Source organism: Schistocerca cancellata, chromosome 7 (genome assembly GCF_023864275.1).
Source record: "Schistocerca cancellata isolate TAMUIC-IGC-003103 chromosome 7, iqSchCanc2.1, whole genome shotgun sequence".
NCBI lineage: Eukaryota > Metazoa > Arthropoda > Insecta > Orthoptera > Acrididae > Schistocerca > Schistocerca cancellata.
The window spans coordinates 338,569,080-338,590,421 of record NC_064632.1 but is presented as its reverse complement, the minus strand read 5'-3'; positions in this window follow the sequence as shown (position 1 = coordinate 338,590,421).

Sequence of the window (21,342 nt, the reverse complement as noted above, 5' to 3'; positions counted from 1 at the left end):
AATTACGTGTTATTCCGTTAGTGTGGAACCGACGTAATATCTCTGAAATGACATTGATATATAATTTGTGTTAAATACTGACCTGAGATAGGAAGTAAATTGAATTAGTGAACATTTGATACTGAGACTATAGTAGCAGAAGCGCGTAAGGTTTCTCTTCTCTAAAATGGCAAAATAGGTACGAAATTTCACTCTATAGTCGACATTATGTATTGCGAAGACATTACCATTTCATACTTATTTTGACGACGCGCTGTTAAACAAAGGAACGTTGAGTATCTGTACGAGTAATAAAATTAAATCTAAAAACATAATTAATAACGGCGAACTCCGCTTTAACAAACTGTATTACGTGTCGTCATCGGGCAATAACTGCTCAACCCTGGAGACTTGTGTGGTGAAATTAGAAGTCGGGCATATAAAGCAAACATAAAAATCAATTCAAGCTACAGTGGAGTCGGCACAACACGACGTGGGCAGTTATACCATCTACGTACTACGTGTGACTATTGCAACCTCCTACAGTGGCTAGGCCACGCTGAAATACCGTATGTTACGGTATATTTCTCCCTTTCGATTCTATGTCGTAAACAGAAATTCTTTTCGTTGCATAATGCATATATCGTCTCATATTTGTGTTTTTGCTATTACACCTAAAATAATTACCTGTTACATGTAGTCGTATTACGAAATTTTATCTGTAGCTAATGGCAGTAAATGATGTTATGGCCGGCCGGGGTGGCCGAGCGGTTCTATGCGCTACAGTCTGGAACCGCGCGATCGCTACGGTCGCAGGTTCGAATCCTGCCTCGGGAATGGATGTGTGTGATGTCCTTAGGTTAGTTATGTTTAAGTAGTTCTAAGTTCTATGGGACTGATGACCTCAGAAGTTAAGTCCCATAGTGCTCAGAGCCATTTGAACCATTTTTGATGTTATGCGGGAGACGGTGGGCGTAGCCTCCGCTGCTTAACGGCAAGTACCGTGCCTCAACCAGCAGTGTCCACCCACACTCCATGGGGAGTTGCTCGTCGTCCTTCCCTCCAGCCGTCATCACGAGTAGCTATGGAAGCGTACTTTAAATTAGTTACATTACTTTACTGTCTCATGCTTAAGTTTTGTCCTCTGGAATTTTATATTACTATTTTTGCAGTGTCGTAATGGTCTGAAGGTGAAACAGGTCACTTGATTCGTAATTTTAAATTTAAACATCTTACATTGGATGTTAGACTGTTTTTATTTTTAAAAAAATCACTATACAGGAGGTTGCACGGTTTAACCTGGACTTAAAAATATTTTGTAACTTGGTATGTTTCAAATATACAAATAATTTCCGGGGCGCAAATAAGTGGCAAGTGACAAAAAAATTATGAAACCGAAAGAGCATATACATTTAAATAAAGATTATTAAGTCGGAACCTCATCCCCGAGCCATCGTTTTTTCTCTTAGCGAGAGAGAAATTTAACTTTATATGTAGGTTATTGGTTGCAGTTTATTCAGGTTCTAACGGTTGAATATATCATTATGAGCACGTTTAGACATGAAATTTCGCAGTCTTTGGGAAACAAAAACTACAAGAAGTTTCGCATCCTTCAGCCATTTAACACTGTACTGCAGGGCATATAACGATACTGACAGCAGAAAAAATTACAGACGTATTAATTAGATGTTGGTGTCACTGGACAGTCCCTATAAGTTGTCGCAGATAGTCTACAGTGCAATGTAAAAGTCAGAACGTACACAGAATGTAAATGAAGGGTAATCACACCAGAATATTGAATAAGCAATGCTACGATATCGAGAGCTATTTGTGCATCGATGTTACGTTTTAAAAAGTAGTCAACGGAAGTAAACGTCTTAGGGGCAGGCGCTGCAAGAAGCAAAGGTACAAGTGAAGTTTTTGCAATATTTTACATAAGATTTTCAGAGCTCTGTATTATCGTCAGCTAAGTACATAATGAATGCTATTAAAAATACTCTCTTGCAGATAACGAAGGTCGACTGCAGAATTTATAATTTTTTCTTCTGTGAAACGTTACATACCTTGATCGACAATTGAAATCAATTTAAACACAAGGAATACTCTGATGTAGACGCACTTACTAGAAATTATTAGCGCTGCACTGCTCTGTTATAAGCAGAATGGCCACCAGAGTACATTAAGTTTCTGTAGTACAGTTTTTTTTATCAAATTGAATGGTACTGCAGCTAGTCAAAGACTTGAAGAAAATAAATACCGACACCGTACTTTTATTATTATGTAAATTGAAGGTGAAATGGGAGCAAGGAAAGGAAGGGGAAGGAAGTGATGATATCAGTCGAATCGGGACTTTGTGCAGAGTCAGCGGCGACGAGTCAAAACGTGTGCTAGACGGGAGTCGAACCTGGGATCTTCTGCTTACTAGGGAGTTAGCCAGTAACCACTCGGACAGAGAGTTTACCGCAAGTACAGGGATGATCTCGGCACGCTCCCAGGCCGACCCACCTTCCCTCATAGCACCAACTATCCGCAGTCCCGTCCATGTCCTTCATGCTCCCGAATTTTTAGATTCCCACTGAGGCCGAACGATATATTGTGCATCCGCACTGAAGGCTCTCCATTCATTGTTCATCGAGGCGAATCAGTTACATGAATGCCTGGTGTCTGTTATTTCGGTTGTGAGTCGCGATGCGGCTGATACTAGCAATTCCTTCCGTTTCCTTTCACTTCTCCCTCTCCATCTTCAATTCACATAATATGTATCTCAGCTGTGGAAAGCGTGGTGTCTGTTCTTTCGGACATGTCAGAAAGAACAGAAACCACGCATTCATGTCATGTAATTTCATTAATTATTTTATTGGATTTCTAGTTTAGGCCCCTCAGTGGCACCATCTTCAGACACCTATACACGTAGCTAGTTAAATCATCTAAACGTCAACTCTATTGCAGGGGTCATTAATTTCAATTGACTTTCGTTGATTTATGAAACTTCACTATTTGTCATTTGGGGTGTGGAGAGTATACATAGACAGAGAAGTTTCAGTAATCTACGTAAACCAGCTGAAATTAGTCACCCCTATAATAGCGTGGACGTTTAGATAACTTATCTAGCCTTGTGTATAGGAACATTAAGACGGCACCAGTGAGGGACCTGAACTGGAAGTCCAATAAAATAACTAGCCGGTGTGGGTATTTATTTTCTTTAAGAGTACATTAATGGTTCAAATGGCTCTGAGCACTATGGGACTCAACTGCTGTGGTCATAAGTCCCCTAGAACTTGAACTACTTAAACCTAACTAACCTAAGGACATCACACACATCCATGCCCGAGGCAGGATTCGAACCTGCGACCGTAGCGGTCGTGCGGTTCCAGACTGTAGCGCCTTTAACCGCTCGGCCACTCCGGCCGGCTATACATTAATGTCGTCACCACATTCCCACATTATAAGGCATGACTGCTCGTATAATGGGTGTATTAAGCGTTAAAGTCAGCGACATATCATCTGGCATTGAGAAAAACATCATCCACACAATTCCGAAGAGCTGACAAGTGGGAGAATTATCGCACAATGATCTCAACACCTCATGCATCCATGTTGCTTACAAGAATAATATACAGAAGAATGGAAAAGAAAATTGAGGATGCGCTAGACGACTATCAGTTTGACTTTAGGAAAGGTAAAGGTACGAGAGAGGTAATTCTGACATTGCGCTTAGTAATGGAAGCAAGCCTACAGAAAAGTCGAGACACGTTCAAAGGATTTGCAAACCTGGAAAAAGCGTTCGACAGTGAAAAATGGTGGAGGATGTTCGAAATTCTGAAACAGTAGGGGTATGCTATAAGGAGAGACCAGTCATACACAATATGTACAATATCCAAGAGGGAATAATAAGAATGGACGACCAGGAACGAAATGCTCGTATTAAAAAGGGTGTAAGACAAGGATGTAGCCTTTCGCCCCTACTGTCCAATCTGTACATCGATCGAGCGATGATGGAAATAAAAGAAAGATTCAGGAATGGAATTAAAATTCAAGTGAAAGGATATCAGTGATATGATTCAATGATGATATTGCTATCCTGAGTGAAAGTGAAGAAAAATTACATGATCTTCTGAATGGAATGAACAGTCTAATGAGTACACAGTATGGTTTGAGTGTAAGTCGAAGGACGACGAACGTAATGAGAAGTAGCAGAAATGAGAACAGCGAGAAACTTAACATCAGGATTGATGGTAACGAAGTAGATGAAGTTAAGGAATTCTGCTACCTAGGCAGTAAAATAACCAATGAAGTAGGTAGGCAGGAGGACATCAAAAGCAGACTAGCATTGGCGAAAAGGACATTCCTGCCAAGAGAAGTCTACTAATATCAAATATTGGCCTTAATTCGAGGAAGGAATTTCTGAGAATGTACGTCTGGAGTTCAGCAATGTATGGTAGTGAAACATGGACTGTGGGAATACCGGAACAGAAGAGAATCGAAGCATTTGCGATGTGGTGCTACAGACAAATTTTGAAAATTAGCAGGAAAGGAACATGTGGAAAACATTGATAAGGAGAAGGGACAAGATGATAGGACATCCGTTAAGACATGAGGGAATGACTTCCATAGTACTAGAGGGAACTGTGGAGGGCAAAAACTGTAGATGAAGACAGAGTTTGGAATACATCCAGCAAATAATTGAGGACTTAGGTTGCAAGTGCTACTCTGAGGTGAAGAGGTTGGCATAGGAGAGGAATTCGTGGCGGGCCGCATCAAACCAGTCAGAAGACTGACGACAAAAAAAAAAAGCGTCAAATAAGTAGTGTGTACTGTGAAGGACCACGCAGGATCAGGTGTTCTCCTGTGAAACAGTGGTACCAGTACAAGACAAAGTTTCAAAGGGTTTCATTGAGGATCTGCATGTGTCCGAATGGCCGAATTGAAGTATACTGAGGCACGGGGACCTTTGGATGAGATATTCTACTGAATGCTAAGAGGGGACAAACCACACGTGCCGATAAGTACTGGTCGACCAACTCTGACCACACCACGAGAAAAATTGTTCAAATGGCTCTGAGCACTATGGAACTGAACATCTGTGGTCATCAGTCCCCTAGAACTTAGAACTACTTAAACCTAACTAACCTAAGGACATCACACACATCCATGCCCGAGGCAGGACTCGAACCTGCGACCGTAGACACCACGAGAAGCGCGGCGTGCCGATGTGCAGACCACATATCATCCTCTCACCATCTGCCATTGTCATCTGGACACAAGAAGTGGACTCACTACAGCACCTTATGTCATTCCATATCACTGATAAGAGACTGGAGCAGCAGTTTTCAAACTGTGTGTCGCGGCTCTCGGAGATTCGCGGCTTTAAGGCGCCATTGTGGTTTCATGAAAAAATGTATTTTTGTTTATTAGCTTCTGAATAAAGGGCCAACGTGTGCTAGTAGTGATATCTAGTGAGGGCGGTAAGTAAGTGTTGTTACTATGGCAGTGCAGTGGAAGGTGATAGTCTAATTGTATTATGGGGGCCTGCTGAAGAGTAATGGCTCCGAAATTTTTGTATGAAAACTCTTAAAGATTTTTTAAATACAACAAACATTATTAGGATTCTGCATCTTTATTCTCCGTGACTACATATTTATTTCCCAACATAGTCGCCCTGGCGACGAACACATTTCGTCCAACGAGATACTTCTTTTCTAATACCGTCATACCATCACTGTAGAATGTTTGACTTTGTTGACGGAGCCACAGCGTCACCTCTGCTTGCACCGCGCCATCGCTATGAAAATAAAATCCTCGAGAGTACTGTTTATAAGTTTTGGGAACAGATGATGTGGTCAAGTCAGCACTCTATGGAGGATGATCGATGACAGTGAACCCAAGGAGTCGGATTGCTGCAGATGACGTAACGCTCATGTTTGGTCTGGCAGTGGCGTGTTGAATGTGCCGACGAACTCTCCGAATTCAAATCTCAATTACTGCACAATCATTTTCTTCGTGTGGAGCATCACAGCCGTATATTTGTTAAAGGACATTTCGAAGTTTTTCCACCTCAGCTGTTTTTCACAAATATTAAATTTGTTATACCTTGCACGATTGGAAAAATTTCAGCCTCACAGGCCATTTTCAAGTGTAGCAAGTGTTGATGTGTTGTACAATTATCTTGTCAATAAACGGCGATTTAACCAACATGAAAGCTCACACGTAATATGTAAGCGTCGGAAATAAAGCTGTTGAGCACCCAACAAACCAAACATCATCATCAGAATTAAAGCTAGAAAGCTTACCGCGTGCAGTAATAGCAATCTTTACACCTAATGCCACGTTGCAGGACTCTGTATGGACTTGCATTTGTTGTCAAACGTCAACTGTCGGCTGGTGTCCGCTCCTTGCTCCATGCTTTGTGTGCTTGGTGCTGTATTTTCTGTATAAAAATCGCTACACGGAGAATTAATTCTTTGTAATGTACCTTGGGCTGTGTGTCTTTGATCCACAAGTAGGTCACATCAATAACAACTGTCCCAGCAGTATGAATCAGACACAATACATCTTATACGTAATCAGGGATGGTCGCGTTGAGATATGAAGTTTCTATCCTCTGGAGGGTACTTTTAAAGTATGTTGAGATTAAAACTTTTTGAAATTCGTTCTTTATTCCATATGTAGCCACATCGCGAATTGCTAGTACTTCAGCATAATAAACAGAATCTTCATTAGGCGGAATATCTCCCCATAGTGTTTCTTAATGGGCAATAGAATGCATAAACTGCTCCTTATGGTGATTTAGAGTCATCTGTGAAAATTTGGACCTAATTTGGTCACCTTTTGTCTGTGACAATCTTGCGTGTCAGTTTTCAGTGTTGTTTTCCGATGAAGAAGAATAAAATACGATTCTTCAGCTTCTCCCGGCTTATTTCTTGCTCGAACAGTCCATAGGTGTACTGCCGGTCCATAGTGTCCAACGGGCACAATACTTAAAATAAAATACATTGTCACCCAAGGAAAGTGTTTCGTAAGGATAACTGCTGTCCGATATACCACTGTCTTGAAGGACTAATGATAAGAATGCTCAGAGCTGAAGATGGGGGAAATGGCTCTGAGCACTATGGGACTTAACTTTTGAGGTCATCAGTCCTCTAGAACTTAGAACTACTTAAACCTAACTAACCTAAGGACATCACACACATCCATGCCCGAGGCAGGATTCGAACCTGCGACCGTAGCGATCGCGCGCTTCCAGACTGTAGCGCCTAGAACCGCTCGGCCACTTAGGCCGGCAGAGCTGAAGATAGCTTGATATAACAGGAGTTTTATTTCTATTCTTGTGTCGCATCATCAGGTATTCTCTACAATTTGTAAATAACCTCTGTGCTACATTATGGGTGAATATGCTACGAATACGCACTGAAACATGTATTAAAGAAACTGGACAAACTAAAAGTACAATACAGAGCAATGAGAACATGTCTGGGTGTTATGTCGACATTATCGATCAATAAATTTCTTGCGCAAAAAAAGGAAATTCTGCTCTACAGTGAACGACAGTTACTAGCACAGAAATACTTTCTGAAACGACACACGGTCGCCATTAACATGTCGATAAAGAAAATACCGCTTACCAGATATGCTCTGTCTCTCATTTTGCGAACACAGAGTATGATTGATGTTTCCCTCTGGCTGGATGTCTCGTAACAGTGTACCAGTTTTTCTATTCTAAGAGAAAGAATGGCAACCCGTTTGCAACAGTGGTGAATTTGCAGACCAATCACCCACTCGCGCAACAGTGAGTGTGCACCCGTTCATTTGCATTCCCATCCCCACCGGGATGATCCAGCGAGTGGTTTGATGTGCGTGTCACCGCATTCTGTCCACGAAAGACAGAATCCTATCTTCACATTAGGCATATACAATCATTTTTTCTGACTGAAGGTACCTAATCACGTCTACATACATTATACAGGATATAATGGGTGTAAGTGCAGATATTTTTGTATGTGTTTGGTTGTTTTTATCTGCGCCGGAGATTGTTCACACAAGCAAATCAGGAACAAACTTGCTGTTTTCTGCGCAGTCATACTGCGCTATCAAGTGGGCTACGACATGCACTAAATGGTTTGCATTCATTAATTCACACTTCAACACCCGACCTGTTGCCTAGGGCAAAATAAGCATAACGGTTTTCTCTTGCCATATGTACTTGCAGGCACTAACAAACCTAAAGACATACGACTTGTAACAGCTATAACTGTTTGTCTGCAAATGACGTAAATACTGATGTAATATTGTTCAGTACACTGTCTGCAGTCAACAGTAGATCTATTTCTCCTTATACTCGTTGTACCCTGTATAATTACACAGAGTATTCTCAGTCATATTGCAGTTTAAATTATGACGTAGAGTGTAAATTATCATTGTGAGAACGACAATAATATATTAAGTTCAGCAACTGAATGCTCCACTAGTAACCAGAGAAAGAGAAAGTATAAGAAATGCTATATTTAGCTCAAATATGAGACACAGAATACTGTAATAATTATAATATCAACGAAAAAATATTTCTGTAGATATTGTACAAAGTACAGCTGCCGCGCGGAGTGGCCACGTGGTTTGAGGCACAATGGCACGAACTGCGCGGCCCTTCCCACCGGGCCGGCCGCGGTGGTCTAGCGGTTCTGGCGCTGCAGTCCGGAACCGCGGGACTGCTACGGTCGCAGGTTCGAATCCTGCCTCGGGCATGGGTGTGTGTGATGTCCTTAGGTTAGTTAGGTTTAAGTAGTTCTAAGTTCTAGGGGACTTATGACCTAAGATGTTGAGTCCCATAGTGCTCAGAGCCATTTGAATCTTCCCACCGGAGGTTCGAGTCCTCTCTCGGGCATGGGTGTGTTTGTATTTGTTGTTCTTAGCATAAGTTAGTTCAGGTAGTGTTTAAGTCTCGGGACCGTTGACCTCAGCAGTTTTGCTCCCTTAGGAATTCACACACATTTGAACATTTTTGAACAAAGTACAGCTGGTAGATATTCTTTTTTATATACCGTACGAAAATAAACATTTTAAGAGCAGTCAGAAATTATCATATCAAAATGTTTTGTCATTTTTTGTAGGAAGTGCTGCGCATGCTTGCTGCGGTTGTGCGACAATAGTTCATTTAATTTTAAACACAGTGTAATGTCATACTGATTCCTGTTTAAGGTGTGCAGACATTTATGGATGCCACCCTGCTAACATTGATGCTGTGCTCGCTGTAAGCGGAGAGGTATTATCCAGTAATGCCTAGAATAGCCCCAAGTGCGGAAACCCAGCAGCAATAAAATGCAGCCGGGAATGTCAAGTACCTCGCGGAGTTCTTTCGAAGTAATTACCACTAGGATGCGAGAAAATGCGAAATGGAGGAAAGAAAATAAAATTAGCGCGAAAGGCCATAAACTTTTTCGCAGTTTGCGGAGTTGGGGAAGCTGACGCACGAAAAGAGAAGCACAACGCCGTTAGATACAGGGGCGGAATGATACATACGGGCAGGAGGAGTAGTGGCGGGGAAGGGGGGGGGGAGGAAGAGGAAAGGGAATGGGGAGAGAGAGCTATGGTGCATTTCTTTTGGTGACACAGACAAAGAATCCCATTGCTGAGGGATACTACATAAGATGCAGCCGACTCATTTACTTCCATCCGCAAAAGTAGTTCCACACTCAAAAAAAAGAGAGAGAGAAAGAAACGTTCCTAGTAATACTGGAAAGCGAACCTATATATTTGAGATTTCAGAAATTTTTAACAGTTTTCACAAGCAAATAAAATACAATTAGAATCGCAGTTATCAGAAGATCGACCTGTTTTAGCCTGCTTTGTACCTTTCTTCAAATTTGACTTTAGTCTCGTATCTCTCCCACTTTCACTTCACGGGATCCTTAAATTTTTTGACACACGCCTCTAGATTCAAGTCTAGTAAGTTTCGCGTAGATACAAGGTGACTGTAGTTCACAACCTACAAAATTGCTTGAATTTAGGTCTTTCGTGTATCTTTTCTTTTTCCATCCTCTTGGGTATTTTCCTTTTCAATGCCTGCCACGAGAGGATGTCCAAATGTTTGTCGGTAGAGCCACTATTAAAATTTTTAGACAACTGTCTTCTTTACTGCGAAACGTTCACTTTGAAGATTATGATTTCACCTGATTTCATTATTTTCCGCAATGTTAATAAATGCTTTCCAATTCCTTCTTCCAATTGACTACTCACACTGTAAGCAGAAATACCATTCAATTACGAAGGCGGACGAACTTGTGTGTAATACAGAGCTGAATACGTAGATTTTCTCGGCCGGTGTCAAACATATAAATAGACTTCCTAAAAAAAAAAAATTCAAACGCCGTTTTATAGCTTCAATCTATTTTCTTTGTTAGGAAGCATTTCGCATTTTACATTAAAGTATCGTAAGTGGATTCCGTATCATAGCTTTCGACTACCTCGCGCATGATATTAAGTCCACTGAAAATGCCTCAGTGTGAAACACGAAACGCATCTGAAAAAATAAAGTAGATTGCATCAAGAAAGACGTTTTCGTTAACAAAAAATTGTGTTTATACTTTCGGCGGGTGAAAGCCATGCAAGAAAACTTGTCATTAAAATGCTTCGGGGTATGCTGGTGGCTCATCTTAAATACAAAAAGTAAACTCCATGTCAACAGGGCTATGAAGGCCCAACAGTACCAACCGATCGCCGTGTCTTCCTAAGCCCAAAGGAGTCATCGAATGCAGAATGAAGGGGTACGGGGTTAGCTCCTCACTCCCCCAGCCGGTGTCGGTTTTCGTGACCATCAGCCGCTGCTCCTCAGTCAAGTAGCTTAAAGGGGCTGAGAACACCCCGCTTGCTAACAGCGCACGTAAACCAGATCGATCACCCATTCAAGTATAAGCCCCGATCGAGGTTGCTTAACCTCGGTGATTTTGTGGGGACCAGCGTATCCACCGCAGCAGATCCGTTGGCGTCACCTTATCCAAGGCGAAACCAGGAACCATCGACAACATTTTGGAGGATTTTCAGGGATTTTTATGTGTATTTTGGTACAGTTGACCCGTGGTCTCCGGTGACGCGTCACACAGTAATTGATTTATTGCCCTCATTTATCTTTGAGTCTGTGTTGCACTGAAAATGTCTGCACTACAGCGCAAATGCCTATTGTATGGGCTGGTTTGTTTGTAAACACACTGCAGTATATACTCTTGATGAAGGCAATGCCGATTTTCAGTACTGTTTGGTTCTGCGTCGCGTTTGCCTTTGCGGTAGAGTTGTACGTCGACAGTGATACACGCCAGTAAGGTTAGCTTTATTGATGAAGAGCTGCACCTTGTGTGTGGATTCACTGAATGCATTGTAAGAGCGCCACTTCGACGCTAATCTGATTAGGGGACAGTCCTTTCTCGTCATCACTGGTTTCGTCCAAATTTACAGTGTATGCAGGACATGGCCAGAAATGAAAGCGATTGAAGTGGGAGCTTCAGATGGCTAAGCGTTTAGAAAAATATAGCATTTTGGCGCGGGTTGTCTTTGACTCCAAGCAAGTATCAGCGTAGCGGAAAGTGCAGAATGGTAATCCGAAGGCCTTGGATTCGAGCCGCTATCCACAAGCGTTTTGGTATTTTCAATTTGTACTCAACTTTCACTGCAAAGAAATCGATATACGGTCAATATACATAGTGTCCAGAAGTTAAGCATCTATTTTGCAGAAAGACATACTTTATGAGTAGGTTGTATATGGTAGATCATTGCTGGTACATCTAACACATTGTTTGCATACTTTGTTGCCTGATATCATGAATTAACCTCATGCTAACGATTAAACATGTGTTTCAGTGTTTACCGGATGAAAGTACCTGGCCGGGGTGGCCGAGCGGCTCTAGACGCTTCAGTCTGGAACTGCACGACCGCCACGGTCGCAGGTTCGAATCCTGGCTCGGGCATGGATGTGTGTGATGTTCTTAGGTTAGATAGGTTTAAGCAGCTATAAGTTCTAGGGGCCTGATGACATCAGATGTTAAGTCCCAAAGTGCACACAGGCATCTGAACCATTTGAATTTACTTGATGTTTACTAGAGAAGGTGGTTGTTGCGACTTGAGGGTTACAGAGGTCGCCATACAATGACATTCGAATGAGATTTCACCGCAAATTCCATCACGATGGTCCCCGTATAAAACAAAACAGGCGCACTGGATCGCTTGCAAGAGAGCCCGAGGAGGACCTCCGTCAACCTGCAATGAAGTCATCAGGATATCCATTGAAAGGAGCCCAAAATCAGTGCGGCGTCTTTCAGTGGAGTTGAACATCCCGCTTTTCGACGATACGAAAGTTGTTACGGTTTACCCTAAAGAAGAAGCCGTACCATCTGCAGGTTCTCCACCACCTACACTAAGAATATTTTGCAGAACGCCTAGCTATGTGCATCGAGCTGCTCGTTGCACACGAAGTGCGTAACGCCCTGAATCATATCCCGCGATGAAGCGTCCTCCCACATTCGCGGAAAGATTAACAGGCATAATTGCGTTGTCTGGGCTAACACACCGCCAGTTTGTGGAACATGTTGAAGTCATGCGAGACTTTCCCAAGATTAATAGTTGGATGGGCATAACATGTGACAAGGTTTACGGACCGTTTTTCTTTGCTGAAGAAACCATACATGGGACAGTGTATCTAGTCATGCTTGCAAATTTTCTGGTGCCACAGCGTATCCAGGACAAGCTTCGGGATACTGTTTAGTTTCAGCAAGATGGGACACCATGTCATCAACCGGTAGATGTTCGCACGTTCCTGAATTCACGGTTCCCTGGGAGATTGGTTGGCGGGGCAGGCCCTTCCCCTGACCTCACGCTGATGGACTTCTTTTTCTTTGTATGGGGATTTATCAAAGGAAGTGCGTTGAGCCGACGCATTAACACACTGCAGGAGCACAGCAACCGCATTAAACAAGCTGCTGCTGCCATAACACTAGCAGAGCTTCATACTGTTTCGATCCACTGCCGAAAAATGGGATGTGTGTCGTGATATTGATGGTGAAAATGTTGAAAGTAATCACTGACAAACCGATACCATGGTAAACAGTGTAAGTACCGTCATCATTTCTACAAAATAGATACTTAATTTCTGGACACACTGTATTGCTTCATTAAGATTTTCATAAAAGGCATGAAAAGGAAAGGAAAAACTTTCCAAGCTAGGGCTCTCCTCAAATACACTCCGCTGTTGGAAACCTGGGATGTCTACTTTTATCTTCAGGTGAAGAATGTGATAAAAAAGCTTCAAAACTCGTCTTATCGAAAGGAAAAACAAATGGCAGCCCTAGAAGACTGCATCAAACTGCGTTCTATTGTACATGATCAGCAACCTTCGCCAATATTTGGCGGAATGATGGGTTCCGTGAGGTTGGATGGCAAACTGATAGAGTCTTTTGTGAATGTACGGTATTTTGCTTCAACGATGTAACTGGCATAAAAGTTTTCAGAGTACGCTAATGCCTCTTAAGGTTCACTGTAAACATGGCTGAGATGTTCGTTCCTCTAGTACAGATTTTTGGCTTATGACGCGGTACCGTACTGCCTCTAGCCACGGAAGCCTTGCGCAACTGTATTAACGATGTAATTGTAAAAATATTGCGTTTATAACGGAGGGTATTTAAATCGGCCGCCGCCACGACAGAACCCAGTTCCCTCTGAGCAGCCATAACGTACGGATCTCCGTGCCGGCACGTTCACAGGAGCTCAGTCCGTCATTTCACCTGATGATGGCGACATGTATGATCGCCGAAATGTTGTGCCCGTTGGACACTGTAGACCGGCAGTACACCCGTGGATATTTTGATTATCAAATACGCCGGGAGAAACTGAAGAATCAAATTTTAAATTATTGCACGCTACGCTTACATGTTGCTTCTACCACGTTCAGTCCTAAAAAGACCAGTAAGTATCGAAGAGACAAATGAACACAAAACATCAGTCTAATGAAACAAGATATTGTAGAAGATTTATTAATAAAATACACTGGTTTTTAGGGTTTATATAATCGAAGTTTCTTTTAGACTCTTGACTTTAATTCCTGAATCTGCAGATAAAAAACCAAAGTTTGTTTGTGGTTAGAAAGTACTACTGTATGGCGTCTCGTACGGTTGTCACATATAAATGAGAAATATATTCCAAAATAAACCACTAACTAATTTTGAATCTTGAGAATACTTTTCGTGTAAATATTTGATTAAAACTTGCCGTTTGTCTAAGTTAAAAACGCCATATATGGGTACTATAATGTACAACGTGGGATAAACTCAGCTGGAGAACACATGTTACGCCGTCATCGCGGGCAAGGAGCTTGATCGATCACGTGAAATGAATGAGAAATACGGTTCGTCACTTACACTGGCTGAACAGCCTGACCACAGACAGCTCGTCTGCTCTCTGATTGGCTAGCATTCGAGAACAAACTACAGGACGCTTTTGACGCGAAGTGATCGTTACAGTCTGATAGTGATGGCTTGTATTGTAAGACCTGCATATCACGGACTCATATTCGTAATTACATAATTTAATCAGCATTTTGTCCTTGGGTGCATGCGCATTTGGAATGCATAGGAAATGCGAGACTGCGTTTTATTCTATTACAAGTGTGCGTCATTATTTTCGTAGTACCCGTGATAAAGTGTGGTTTATATTGCACAGTGGCACTTAATAAAAAGATAGTAAACCTCTGAAAAATATGTAGTTATTCTTTGCAATTGGCTCAGAAGACTAAAAAATCGTAGCAGTCGTCATTGCACTCAAAGTGAGTGTTATCAGAGGATCTACAACCATGCAATACCTGTCGCGTAAGGGATACGGCTATATAAGGTGCAACTTGAGCGGACAGAGCAATCCCGACCTCTACCTGAAGTGTTATGCCAAACTGTCCGCGTGAGATGTCGCAGTGGTTAGCAAATCGGACTCGCATTCGGGAGGACGGTCATCCTGATTTAGGTTTTCCATGATTTCCCTAAATCTCTGCTGGCAAATGCCGGGATGGTTCCTTTGAAAGGGCACGGCCGACTTCGTTCCCCATCCTTCCCTAATCTGATGAGACCGGTGACCTCGCAATTTGGTCTCCCCCCCCCCCAAATCAACTCAACTCAAACCGCAACGTTCACTTAAAATTTCTGGCTGTTACTGCGAGTACATATCACAAAGTTTTCGGCAGTAATGTCTAGTGAAAATGCTGCGTGACAGATGTAGGGAGTCGAAGCCGGAACAGTCGTCCCTAGACGTATGTTAGGACAGACAGACCACAGACAGTTCCACCACCCTGCGTGTGGGTTGATTAACATACAGACCAACTACTGCCTATTCCGGGAGAGGAAAAGCATGAGACATTTTACACATGAAGACATTTTACACATATCACATTTGTGTGTTCAGTCAGCCGTCGCTCTTTGCAGAAGGTTAAAGCGTTAACAGGTAAGCACATAGAATATTTTGGCTGAGGTTTTAATTTCCTGGGAATATTGTGATTTGACCTACGAATGAATAAAAGCTGAATCTGACTACTTTTAATGACAAATGAGGATAACTTCCGTAGCGCAAGGGAGCAGTAAGTTCTATTGCGCCATTACTATAGGTTACATGAAGGTAAGTTGCCACCAAAGTCTTCAACTGTCCTAATACCAGCTATCAGTGGCAGTGTATCCTCCTTATATAAGAGATATGGAGAAATGCAACTGCACACTGCATGTTATAATAGCTAACGCATGGAAATTTCAAATGGTTCAAATGGCTCTGAGCACTATGGGACTTAACATCTGCGGTCATCGGTCCCCTAGAACTTAGAACTACTTAAACCTAACTAACCTAAGGGCATCACACACATCCACGCCCGAGGCAGGATTCGAATCTGCGTCCGTAGCGGTCGCGCGGTTACAGACTGAAGCGCCTAGAACAGCTCGGCCACACCGGCCGGCCATGGAAATTTCTTCACTGCTACATGTGTATTGAATATAAGGACACATAGTTCCTAGTTAGATGAAAATTACATGTAAATCAGGAAATCATATTGCTGCTGAAGGTAGTTTTTAGAAATGCTGTCGCTGATTAGGGCCGATCAACAGACGTCGTATGTACAGCACTGAATGCCTTGCGGATCGAATGAGTGATAAACGATGTCGTAAGGAAAAAAATTCTCAAGAGATTTGAATTGAAACACAGTTATTGTTCAGAAAGTAGATACAAAATCGCATGGATAACACAGAGAAAAATGTCCCCTTAGGAAACATATGGTTGTACAGAAGCGCGCATTTATAAAAGGCAGTAAAAAAAGCCGATATTCGCTATAAACCACGTAGTATTATCTAACGAGTGCGGAAGTAATGTGCTAAGCTGTCGATACGCTCGGATGACCCAATGAAATATACACTCATGTTCAGAGAAAAAGCAGAACAACTTGAAGGACTAGAGATAGGACGTTCATATTCACAGGACATTTACACTAGTATGTTCAGCAGAAATGATTAGCATTTGAACTATGTCGGTCCCCGGATTCAGCGTCAATATCTACATCGCGGAGCAACACTACCTAAAGATAAAATGTGCCTGCTGCTCTCGTTGTCGTTATAAAGCGAAGGTAGTGGACCAGTGTGACTTGAGCAGACGTGCAGGATGCCTCACAGACGTATGCGCCAGCCTAACCGTCTAACCAGGGCTCATTATTGGTATCAGAGAATGTGATACATCTATCGGGGGAATTACTGCTCGTGTGGGACGAAGTGTTTCGGCAGTGCAACGGGTGTGTGCAGAATGGCTCACAGAAGGTCGTCGGTCACACCATCCAGACCACCCCCCGAGAAAATCGGCATCTTATCCGAATGGCATTGCAGGACCGATGAGCTCTGGCGCAACGGTGGAACACATCGTATACTGTCAGGAGTATCAGTCAGTCCCGGTTTAGTACGGCATGGGTTCCGTGCACGTAGTCCACTTCTCCACCTACCTTTCCATGTCAAATCAACCAATTGTATTACATGATCTGAACCATGACCTCTCAGATTTGGATGAATTGTTTTTCAGGTAATGTACCCACTAACACTAGTTTAAATTTGAGATTCCAAATTTTTCTGATCTTTGGTTTTTGAGTTTCAAGGGTTTAAAAATAAAAATAAAAACATTTTTTGATCAATCGATAATTGTTTAAAAATGCTGTAGCTCAAAAACTATACACCCTAGAGAGCTCAAACTTGCACCATTGTTTTCCACTATAAATTCCCTTCAATTTTGTACCTAACATGACTATGCTACCTAAAACTGAAAATTTTAAGCTATACCAAAAAATCATTTTTTGTAATTTCCAAAATACGTACCCCCGGATTTCTTTATAAAAATTATATGTGTTGTCCAGTCTAACTGACTACATTCATGCAAAATTTCAAGATGAGATCTCAATGGGTTCTTGTATAAAATAATATTTTACTACCGCAATACACACTAGTGAGGTGAAAAGCAGACTATTTCTAGGCTATGAATACTAAGGTAGGCCTATGCAATTCTAACAAACTTAAATTATTATGTTAACCTTTTTATGCAACATTACCCTCTTATTGTTTGTTAATTCATTAAATGATATGGTGTTGTTTTAATTTAACATTCATGGTTCTTTTAACTATGCATGATAAGGAAGTGAACACGTTTTAATTGGTAATATACATGCTACAAGTAAAAATTTTGAATAAAGCCACTCACCTTCATCCTTAGTTGTAAATGGCAGATATTATCTTCTTCTTGGTTTTCCAGTGTTGTTTGTAATCATTTACAACAAGTTCCTTATATCAGCAATTGGCAGATAAGTAATTTCACTTGGGAAAACGATTAACTTGTTGATATCTGCATGGCTAGAACTGTATTTCTAATACCAATTGGTATTTACAAAGTTAATACACATGGTATTTATACAATTAGTTTTTAAGGAGGGTAGGTGTAACATAACTTAAACGTGCTTCGTTTATAATCTTTTAAGGTATTTTTCCAAAGCAAGAGAAAATAACTTCATGTCTTTAGCACTTAAAGTGTAGGTTCTTCCTGTAGCTGTTGTTGAATTCGCTGTTTGTAAAAGAGTATTTCCTGGTACATCTAATATATGTCTTGGCTGTGGATATTAAAAAGACTGGGCTGGACCCTTTGGGTGTAAAAAATGTATTCAGTACATGTCATTGTATTTTTCTTCAATGCATCCTAATCACCAAGAGTCGTCATATGCTACTGTCACAAAACCAGCAGTAAAATTTTCCATATACGACGGTGTTATTTGGTTCAGTGTTGTCACATATTCAAGAGACTCATCCAGACTAAAATGATAAGGCTTGATAGTAATTTGACTCTCTATGCAGGGTTTATATGAGTGAAACTTCTGTATTCCTACAATCGCTTTTGAGTCACTAAACCGAGGAAGTAAGTATTCTTCGGTCAGTTCATAGTCCTCTGTTGTGCAATATTCAAAGTCAATGTTTTTTACCTTTTCCATGGCAAATACATAAAGTGATTTGGGTGTTAAGATTTGTTGGTTATATGGCCTTTGTAAGCTGACATTAGCAGCTAGACGCTTAACAGTTCCGCCAAGGCCATCGCATGCGCACTTGCCATGAAAAGGACTCCCACTCTGCCTCAACTTCAAAATCAGTTTAATGCAAACACAAATTAAGGAGGTTTTTCTTATTTTTTACTGTGCAGCGCTGCTATCAGAAAAGTAAGTAATCTTTTTAAGTGCAAAAGGCAAGTTTTGCTTTATGTTTTCTAGCAGTTTTTTCTGGAATACATAGAAAGCGACTGCATTATGTTTTAGTCAATCTGATATGAAGACATACTGCAGATGTTTTAGTTTTCCCTCCCATTTATAATATATGATGAAAGGATGCATTGTAGCTTCCGCGTTACATGAAGTTGGACGTAAGTGAAGTATTGGCCAAAACTAAAGCCTTGACCCTAAATGAAACTCTCACGTTTTTTTATAATAAAAAGTGAATGTCGTACAAAATCGTAAGATTCTTAAGTTATTATTTTTTTATACATTTCATTCTCACATGAAAATATCATTTAACGAATTAACAAACAATAAGAGGGTAATTTTGCATAAAAAGGCTAACATTATAAGTTGAGTTTGTTAGAATTACATAGGCCTACCTTAGTATTCATAGCCTAGAAATAGTCTGCTTTTCACCTCACTAGTATGTATTGCGGTAGTAAAATATTATTTTATACAAGAACCCATTGAGATGCCATCTTGAAATTTTGCATGCATGTAGTCTGACTGGACAACACATACAATTTTTATAAAAAAATCCGAGGCTACGTATTTTGGAAATTAAAAATAAAATTTTTTTAATGGTTTAAAGTTTTCAGATTTAGGTAGCATAGTCATGTTAGGTATAAAACTGAAGGGAATTTATAGAGGAAAACAACGGTGCAAGTTTGTGTACTCCAGGTTGCATAATTTTTGAGCTACATCATTTAAAACAATCATCGATTGATAAAAAACGGAGGTTTTTTATTTTTAAACCCTTGAAACTCAAAAACCAAAGATCAGAAAAATCTGAAATTTCAAATTTAAACTAGTGTTAGTAGGTACATTACCTGAAAAAGAAAATTCATCCAAATCTGTGATATCAAGGTTCAGACTGCTAGTTGATTTGAGATGGAATGACCCCTTTGAGGAATGTGCAGAAACATGCTAAACGACAGTGGTGTATGGAAAGGACGTCACTGGGGATAGGATCGGCATCAGATAGTGTTTTCGGACAGATCTAGGTACTGTTTGTTTGTAAATGATGGTCGCATTTGGTTCGCCGCAGACACGTGGAGAGTAATCATAGTGAATGCAGACATGCAGGACATACAGGGCCAACTCAAGGCCTCATGGTGTGGTGTGCTATTGGATACAACCATAAATCACATGTGGTGCATGTTCAGGGATCTGCGACCAGTGTGACCTAGGTGAGTGACATCCTACCACCGGTAGCCATGCCCTTTCTGCACAACATCCCAGAGGCCATTTTTCAACAAGTCAATGCACGACCACATGTTGCTGGACGAACAGGTGCCTTTTTGGTGTCACAGGTTGATAGCCATTTGTGCCGGCCCGCCATTTCACCAGACTTGTCGCCAATCGAAAACGTGTGGGATATGGTGAAACAACGAGTGCAGCGCTGTGACGCAATGCCAACCACCACATGTGAACTCTGGGACCAGATGCATGCTGCACAGATGGCTACACGTTGATTCCATCACGCATCGGACAAGTTACATGCATGGCGCACCCTCTGCCTAATAGGCAATAGGACACATCCGAACCGACGTGTCTGAAATGCTGATATTTTCTGCAAAGCATACTACTGTAAATTTCCTTTGCATGTGAACGTCCTATCTCTAGTCGTTCCGGGTGTTCTCTTTTTCTCTGAACGTGAGTGTAAATACTGATCCTCCAGTATTTTAACGGAGATGCGAATCAAATAAATAGTCATCACTGCTCACGCGAGAATACAACTGCGAAGCACATCCCGTAAATGAATTTGAAACATCGTGTAATTTAGAACAACAGCAGTGCAGCCAAAGCAGTCGACAGTCCCACCAATAATCCTGAATGACGAAACTTCAGAATGGCTGTCCCAATACCGCAAGACAGATGTGTATACTTGATACGTCTGTAGCATGCAGAACGATGTTCACAGCTTCAGGCGAAAATTAAGAGTGCTTTTCCTGGACAGCAACACGGCCCTACGAACGTGAAAGTAGGGGCCAAGCAAAATAACCGGGTCGCTAGGCTGAAGACATACTTCGCACTGCTCAACCAAAAGTACGGAAAGTATACCAGACGAAACATTGCTTACGTAGTCTTCGGTGAACGAATGCTTCGGAACTCACGTACTGATAAATAGTGTGAAAGTCGTTTATGACAGTAGCATTTCAAAGGCAATCATCATCGGAAAGTCATGCTGCATTTCACCTACGTCTACATCTATACTCAGTAATTACGCGAGTCACCTTAAGGTGGTGGCGGAGAGTACCAGTCTACTGCTGTTATATCCCTCCTCCTCTGTTCCATTGGCAAAGACTCCATGGGAAGAACGAGTGCCGATGAACTTCCTTACGGGCTCGAATTTTTCTGATTTTCACGCCACGTTTGTTTCGAGAGACATATGTGGATGGAACTATAAGGGGCGATCAAAAAGTTTCCGTCTGAGAGCACTGTTGCATCGTACATGCAACGTAGCGCGACCCTGATGCGGGTATATAAGCCCAGAAATGTAGGCAAAGTACTACTGCGGCATTCGTATCTTGCAACCATACATACTGTAAATGCGCAAACGTGAACTATGGTGA